This window comes from Triticum aestivum, chromosome 2B (genome assembly GCF_018294505.1).
Source record: "Triticum aestivum cultivar Chinese Spring chromosome 2B, IWGSC CS RefSeq v2.1, whole genome shotgun sequence".
Taxonomy (NCBI): Eukaryota; Viridiplantae; Streptophyta; class Magnoliopsida; order Poales; family Poaceae; genus Triticum; species Triticum aestivum.
The window spans coordinates 789,829,591-789,838,454 of NC_057798.1; the positions used below are offsets into that span (position 1 = coordinate 789,829,591).

General features: G+C 41.1%; 1 long non-coding RNA gene across 2 annotated transcripts; it reads right to left on the reverse strand.

Moving 5' to 3' along the window:
• Nucleotides 1–4,307: 4,307 nt before the first annotated feature.
• Nucleotides 4,308–7,357, reverse strand: LOC123047447 (uncharacterized). Of its 2 annotated transcripts, none has more exons than XR_006422985.1 (4): nt 5,648–7,357; nt 5,046–5,127; nt 4,808–4,869; nt 4,308–4,722 (listed from the first exon to the last, which is right to left on the reverse strand). It is a non-coding gene; the product is annotated as an uncharacterized lncRNA (long non-coding RNA). The 2 variants fall into 2 exon arrangements; XR_006422986.1 differs by having other exon boundaries at nt 4,808–4,877.
• Nucleotides 7,358–8,864: the final 1,507 nt, after the last annotated feature.

The following is an 8,864-nucleotide window of genomic DNA, read 5'->3' on the forward strand; positions in this document are numbered from 1 at the left end:
GAAAATAGGAAACATCAGGTTCACACCATAGAGAATACACAACAGGTTCACATGGCAAACAAAATAACAACTAAATTGTAGTTAAGTTCAGACAGTCATAACCTAATAGAGATCATGTAACCCAAACAGAGCCTAATAATAAGATAAATGGCATATTGCCATTATTGCGCAAGCAGACAAGCAAAAGTAGTTCAAAAATTGCCAAATTCTAGCCAAATTCTTGCCCATGGAGCCGAGAGCCTCTGTGAATTCAAATTACATATAACATTTGTACATGAACATGTACATCTAAACTTTTCTTTTTTTCTTTTTTTACATTTGCAAAACCATTTTGAGCGTGTAAGAGCAAATGCTCCCTGGAGCCGAATTGGATATCTGGTGGCTACCATCCTTTAAAAAAAGTTCCTATAGCAAGATAAGACTACCTATAAAAGGGGCAATGCAAGTGTGCATGCTCACTCAACTAACAACCCAAGTAATTACAATTAATTAAGAATCAAAGTACCAACAACTGAATCATGAAAGGCCAGCACACTGCAAGTGATCACTTGACTTAATAGCCCATAAAAGCATATACGAACAACACTTCAAGTGTGCATGCCAAATCCTAAGATCTAGTAACATATAAGATGATATGTGATACTAATTAACAGTAGAATCTAGAGATGCATATGTGATACTAATCCTGTTAATCCATATGTGATACTAATTAACAGTAGGATAGTGGGTCAGCAAGGGGAGTGGTGAGGCAGCCGGCGACAGAGGGGGCGGCGAGAGGGGGGAGGAGCGCCGCGTAGGGGCGGCGAGAGGGGGAGGAGCGTTGCTTAGGGGAGGACGAGCGTTACCTGCGGCGGCGGTAGCGCGCGTGGTGGCTGGGGTGCTGCTGCAGCAGCACCGTCGGCTTGGATGAGGCGGGGAGGAACCCTAACCGCGGCAGCGGCGTCGAGCGGAGGGAGAAGATCGATGTGAGAGCGAGAGGGGTGCGGGGCGGCCGGTTTTCTTTTTAGCTTTTTGTGTAGTAGTAGCGCCGCGTACGGGCCGGCGCTACTGCTAAGCCCACTAGCTGTAGCGCCCGTTCAAAGCAAACGCTACATCTAAGTGGGCTACCGTTTTTTCCCTACGGCCCACGTAACAGCAGCGCGGCCCAAGCTTACAAATGCTGCTGTTATTAAGTAGCAATAGGGCGTTCTTTACCAGGCGTCACTGGTACATACCAGTAGCGTGGGGTATATAACCCACGCTACTGCTAAATGTCTACCTATAAGCATTTTCCTAGTAGTGACATAACAAGAACCATGACCTTTACCCTAACATACTAAGAACCCTAACTCTAACAAAATGCCAACGCATATGCTAAACACCAAATAATCATCTCATATTTCCATACACATTTTCAAAATCGATGAAGAACCGGGGTTTGCCTAAACTTGTAAGACTTGAGCAAATGTGAGCAAATTTTCGGATGAAAAAGGAGGGGATTTGAGGAGGTTACCTTGAGGGAGGGATTGGAGTCGAAATCCACAGAGAAAATCTTCAGATCTGTAGGATTCGGGGAGGCATTTGAGAGGGGGAGGGGGAGGAAACCACGGTCGGCGCCTCTCTGTTCGAATGTTCTTGGGGGGGGGGGTACGGTGCTGGGCGCTACTGAAGCAGGGGTAGGGCCCAACCTGGCCCCGGAGTGCCATGCTCGCGAGGCATGTGGTGCCTGTCAGACGGGCGCTATGCAGCGTAGTGTAGCGCCTATGCGTCGGAAGCTACCCAAAAGGATTAGGTGGGTAAAATAGTTTCGGCCACGGTTCATTTTGTGAATTTCTTTCGGCCTAAGGTCATTTTTGTTCATTTTTACCTTTATTAATCGGCTGGAAGAAAGCAGAGGCAGAAGCGTGGAATTAGTAGTAGTACTACCCAAATAACCACCACGACACCCTAAAAAAAGAGGTAAATACATCTGAAGTCATAGAACTTGCACGCGATGGTTAGTTTGGTGCACAAACTTGTAAAATACATGTTTCTGGTCATCAAACTTGCACGAGCGCTCATATACGATCACATTTCATGTACACGGACGTATCCATGGCCTATGTGGCATTCCAGTGTGGCCAAGGCCCACTGTCATCCGCTGTAGCATGTAGATCTGCATAGAAGCCTTTGGCTTTTTTTATTTTCGTATTAAGCCCCTACAAATAAAATGAAAAAACAAGCGATGTGGGGTTTTTGAAGCTGCAACGTGCCCTAGTAGTCTCACGTGGACAACCACCAGACTACTGATCATTCATGTCTACATAGACCGACTAATTTCTGTATCATATAAACAATGACTGAAAATAAATTTTACAAGAAATGTAACACGGAAAAAATGAGCACCATGGCTCGACCATGTGACCTTGTGGTCAAGGTTAACTAACATTACCACCGACAACACAACACGTCCAGATGTAAGAAAACAATTTATATTCTAGTGTTTATGACATTCAAAAAATATTTATGTGTTACAAAAAAAGGTATGCGGCATTTTAAAAACTTTCAAAAACTTGTATTTGGAAAAATGTTAATCAACAACAACACGTCCAGATTAACATTTTTTAAAATACAAGTTTTGAAACTTATGTGTATTGAAACATATACTCCATATGATACAAATATGTTTTGATGTTTTAAATACTCCAGTATACATCTATGTTTTGATACACATATATTTTAAATACTCCAGTATACATCTATGTTTGGAGTATTTAAAAAACTATATGCTTAATACTTTTTAAACATATGATTAACATTTTTTTCACATACAAGTTTTGAAACTTTTTTCAACTATGTTTTTAACATTTTCGGATGGTACGAAACATTTTAAAGCTACACAAACAGTTTTATACATTGTATAGGCATTTAAAAAAATGTCATGACCAGTTTTTTTTTTTGGAATGCATGAACATTTTTAAAATGCAAGGTATCATTTTTAATTACACAAATGTGGTTTACAATGTTTAATTTTTTTAAAATGTCACACACCTTTTTTTGTAACACCTAAACATTTATTAATATCACAAACACAAGAATATTTTTTTCTTACATAGAACAAGAAGGAATAACAACATGAAAAATATTTATCCCATCTGGATATGTTGTGGTGTCGAAGCCTAGTGGTAATCTTAGTTAACGTTGACCACGAGGTCACATAGTCGAGCCACGGTGCTCCCTTTTTTGGGGTTACATTTCTTGTAAAATTGTTTTTTCGGCCGTGTTTATATGATCTAAAAATTATTTGTGCTACCTAGACATGAATAGTCATTGGTTTGGTGGTTGTTAAAAAAAAACCCGAGCCTAGAAGGGGCACGTCCCTAGTTTGTAACCGAACCATCCCTTGTTTTTCCATTTTATTTTAGGGGCTTTATACGTAAATAAAAAATCATTTTTAGGGCTTAATAAGTTAAAAAAACAGGTGCATAATACGAAAATAAAGAAAAAGCCTGCAGATCTACCATGTGTCGCGGGCTTACAGTGGGCCCTGGCCATGCTGGCATGCCACATAGGCCACGGATACGTCTGCGTACATGGAATGTGACCGTATATGAACGTTTGTGCAAGTTTGATGACCAAAAACACGTATTTTACAACTTTGTGCACCAAACTGACCGTCACGTGCAAGTTCCATGACTCTTGGTGTATTTACCTAAAACTAGTAAGTATGCACGTGCCACGCACGTCTCGATTAAATATGTTCTACAATGAAACTTATAATAATTATGTCAACATAAATCTACTTTTTGAACAGCTGAAATCTCACGCAAAAAGCATATAATTCCTAACTTGTACAAATGACTGAAAACATTGTGCTTTATAAATGAACATGCCCATGTCCATTGCTTAGCTAATACCATTGATCATTAACTAACCAACAGAAAATTAGTCCATTATGAAAATTTAATTATGGCCTATGGCCATGCATGCACCCCTAGCTAGTGCATCTCGACAACCAACGTCATTACAAACATCTCGCCAGAATCCACAACGTTATGACCAACATCTCACACATCTCGCCAGCATACACAATGCCATACAGATATTCATGTGTAACGGACAAAATTGTTTCTCATATATCACATCCTTGACCTCTTAAACTGTATAACTAACATAATTCATCAGTTTTTTCAATCTTAATAGTCATTGTTGTATCCAAACTGAATTAAATTTGAGGTGTAATATTTCCAACCAAGAAAAATACATCTTCAATCTTATTTTCTTCTAGGTCATGCCTATGAATGGGCCATTGCCAATAAGCACCAGGAAAAAGGGTATGCAAGTGTGTGTACAGAGGCAATGAAAATTAGTAGTTTCCACATAAGCTGATCAAATGAAACAATTCATCAAGGTTCTGAGATACAAGTTTGTCCGTCTAAGAAACAAAACATTGCTAGTTAGCAAACCAAGCTGCATCACTATAACATCCTCGCCCCTGTGGCTGTTCCAAGCAAAATCAGGTACGTAGAACCAGCCCGAGACAAAACAGATGCCCAAAGCACTGAACGTAGAACCACGCTTATTAATAATCTAGAGGCATTTGTGGTCATTTAGTGTCCATCCATCCATGGCAAGGTCCAAAGCAACGATGGTATTTGCAACCTGATATTTTGAAGCTCGCCATGTATCTGACGCTTTTTTGCGAAAGCAAAGGAATCAATCTCAAGGAGAGTATTAACACATATCACTGATGATGAACATACTCTGCAAAGAAAAAGGAAAAATTGAGAAGGAGATTAACAAATGTAGCTGTACATATGCTACATAAATTTGCATCTAATCTTCTCACCTTGTTCCCAGTCTGCAGTATGTTGTCTTGCTCGTCCAACCTGAACCGATAGAGAAAGTTCCCTGTAGCACTTTATTTGTGAGGATATAACATGAGTCAACAACAAAATTATCACTGTTATTCATGGCAAGATAACAGATCATTCTTAAATATATATTTTGTTGGTTGTTGCAAGATAACAGATAAATTCTTAACAGATCACTGTTATTCATGGAAAGTAATACCAATATGGGCTTACAAGTTTGGACATGTTTCTTTGCAACAACGATGAAGACACCACAGACTGCTTGGCCTCCTGGTCCCCACGATGCTTTAACTATCTTGGATATGTAAGAAAAAGAATGCCAATGAGGGCGTCACTTGCTACAAATTCATGACTTCAAAGAAACGCAATAACACATTAGATGGTTCAGTACAAATCATTTCTTCACTTGCAGTACCATGTAAAACACTGAATAGGTATGCATCACTCATCATTTCAAAAAGACTCTGAACAAAAACATTCAAAACTTCTGACTCCACAAAGACTTAAGAAATTAGAGTGCCTAAATCTTTATGCAGAACCGGGGACATCTTACTTATTAGTTAGAAAATCACTATAATCAAGTGGCCCAATTACATGAATACAATCAGTATCAATTATAAGTATGAAACGTGAAACTTTCTGAAATGATCAATACTTATTAGGTCTCAGACTATACATATAGAAACTTGAGACTGCAAACATGGACGATTGACTTTGAAACTCCACTCAAATCATCCCATTATGTAAGCATGCTCAGTTAGCAACAGTAAAACAAATTACAGAATCAGAATCCTCACACATTATTTAGAGAGTACCTTATTTTCTGTTCTTGTTACACTGGAAGCAATGTACACTCTGAATGAAAAAGAAACAACACGTGATTGATATGGTCGTCATATATGAAATATGGCAGTATGTGACAAAGTATATAAAGCCGTAGATTTTGATGTAATACTGATATTCCGTCATCCAAACTCATATAACAGTTGCTCACCTGCAAATCCTTCAGTAGTTGTGCTAACATATGAAACATCTTCTTGATCTCCCTAACCTGAATTCTACGATAACACAAAGCTGAACTCGAAAAATAAAATCACACCGTAGGACATCTACAGGCTATGTTTAAAAAAAAAGAGAATCGAAAACACATACAAAGGCTACGCAGAGCTCAATACATCGCCTTGCAGACCTAGCTCAATATCAGTATTTCTTCAGGCCCATTCCTCTTTGCTGATCTCAAATTAGTCATATTAAATGCTACTGAGCAAAGATAGCAAGATAATTTGAGAATTACATACTATTGCCAAGGGGACAACAATGTATGGCAACTTCTCTATCCACATGTGAAATAAAAAGAGATACATGTTGTTGACATGATATGTACTGTATAAAATTTCAGCATTCAAGTAGTTGCTCATAGAAAGCAAACCATCACAATTTGCACAATTCCAACCAGCCATATAAGTACACATACAGATTTCTAGAAAGACTCGTTCAAAGCAAAACATACAAATTGAACACGGTTTCCTTGAGAAGACCATTCAAAGCAAAACCATCAAACTGGCATCGGCGTACAAAATTCAGTGCAGATGCAAGAGAAATCCCACAAAAAAATTGCTGCGCTGGAATTGATTGTTGAAGCAAATTTACTTTGCCATACCTAATACTACACGTTACTGCTAGTATATATAAGCATCAGAGATTGCTCACAAGGGCAGAACTGCACACCATTCTATTTTCATATTCCAGCGATTATAAAATAATGTCATATGGAGAATACAGAGAAAAACCAATTTTCACATAGCCCAATATGACCAGAAACCACATACGGGGAGCAAATCATCATTTGTCGACATAGAAATTAGTCTGCTACTTCTCTTTGTCGGCTCAACATTACCAATGTTATTATGTGCTATCAGCAGAAAACAAGAACCGAGAGAGATGAAATTCAGTTTGCATCCAAAGCTCACTTCATTCCACACGGCCAGAGGTCTCCCCGTCCCAAAACATGCCTCCACCAGCAGAGCACCCGTGCTCCCCGTTCCTCACTGTCGAAGCTCCCCATTCCCCGCCAGTCCACGGTCACGGGCTCACGGCGACCCCGGCGGGGAAGAGAGAGGGAGGCGGGGAGAGTGGGAAGAGATGTACCTCGATAGCACAGGTGCCCTTGCTTAGCCGTCGCCGCCCAGATCCAAATCGTGCCTCCTCCCCGATCTAGGACAGTAGGACGACCTTCCAAGGCCAGAGTCGCGGTGGCAACCAGGCGCGCCGAAGTGGTGCTCAATGGTGGTGGCCTCTTGTCCAGGAGGCGGCGGAGGTGGTGGCGGCACGGGAGATCGGCGGCGCTGGGATCGCTTGGAGGTGATATGGTGGACGGGACTATGGGGACGACGCAATTTGGGGAATTTGGGAAGATGGAAAGGACTGGGGCAGAGGAAATAGCGGGATAAACATGTCATTAACGCGATTCAGGTGGATTTTATCCGCGTTATGGGCGGGGCCGTGCGGATCGAGAGTGCGGAGCGCTATGAGGATAGGCAGACCACGGGCGTCTGCTGGCATCTGAGTCGTCGATCTGGCTAACAAATTACTGGCGTAATATTGGCGGTAAGATATGTTTAAGTTGATTTGATCCGAGGGTTCTGGTTACCTTGTGTACAGTTTGCTGTGTGGTTTTAGGAGAACTTAAGTTTGCTCTTTTAATAGTAGTATAGAAGAAAAGACCACCACAGAGTATTAGCAGATGATGGAATTAATTACTCAGCCGTGTATTAGTTAATTAATTATAAGCATATTGATATTTTAATTCCAAAAATGGGGCAGCTCTGGAGCGAAAAGGTGGGTCGAGTTCCGGATGTTGGTGGGCCCAGCTTCGTTCGCTTTGATTTGAATTTGTCGCGTCCAACTGTCGAGTCGCTGACTGGGTTGTGGTCCCACGTGTCAGGTGTGCTGATGGAATCTGTTGTGCGTGGGGGTCAAGGCAAAGGGCGTCTCGTGCGTGAGAGAGAGGAGAGCTGTTGGCGGTGGGGCCCACGCACGAGAGAGTTCCTTCCACGCACAACGCGCTGCTGAGGAATGGACGTGTGTTTCCAGTACCTCACTGACGGTGGACCGATCCAGGCAGAAAGTATGCTTTACCGAGCCAGGAAAATAATGTACTACGTACTCCTACGAATGAACTTGGCACCAATTAATGTAGTCGATCAACTTGCAAAATCAATCGGCGTATTGGAAATGCATGCAAGCTACGTAGTATATCTAGAAAATGTATATGTTCTCCATCGCCATTTTTCGTTAATTAGGTTCCAATAGGAGAGGGTCATCGCCCATAAAAAATAAATTTAAGGGCGACCCTCTTCCCCTCCCTCTTCTTGCTCTGACGTTCTTTCGTCGTAAATTTCCACTATGAGTTTTTTGAATGTTTAGAAAACGTGCAAAATGGTGTTTTCACGTAACTTGTCTGAGTCTTTAGTTATCTAGCATCCAAACTGATACAATTCTACAATGAGCAATAGCTTCTTCTTCTGTTTTTTTGTTTTGTTTCTGCACAAAGCCTTATTCTTCTGATTATCACTGTTCGAAGGACCGAATGAATCTAGAGATGAGGACTAGCCAATGATAAAAAGATTCTAATCTAGCATGGCCAATACTACCGAAGTGACCACCACGGAGTATTAGCAGATGATGGAATTACTCACTTGTCTAGAAATTACTTAAACACATTGATGTTTTTAGTTCTTAAAATATCTGAGAAGTGGGTTACTGCTCTATTAATTACGATACATATCTAGTGAGCTAATCTAGCACCGGGCAAATTGCCACAAGAGTCATGCTTTGACAAATTACCCGCGGATGCATGCCTGATTCGAGCGATTTTCAATGGGTCCGTTGTGCCGCAGGTCAACATGGGGGCACAACAGAGTGAGACGGCCCCGTTGTCCCAAACCGAGCAGCACACAAATACTCCCTCCGTTCTGATTTACTCGTCGTGGTTTTAATTCAGATTTGAACTAAAACCGTGACGAGTAAATC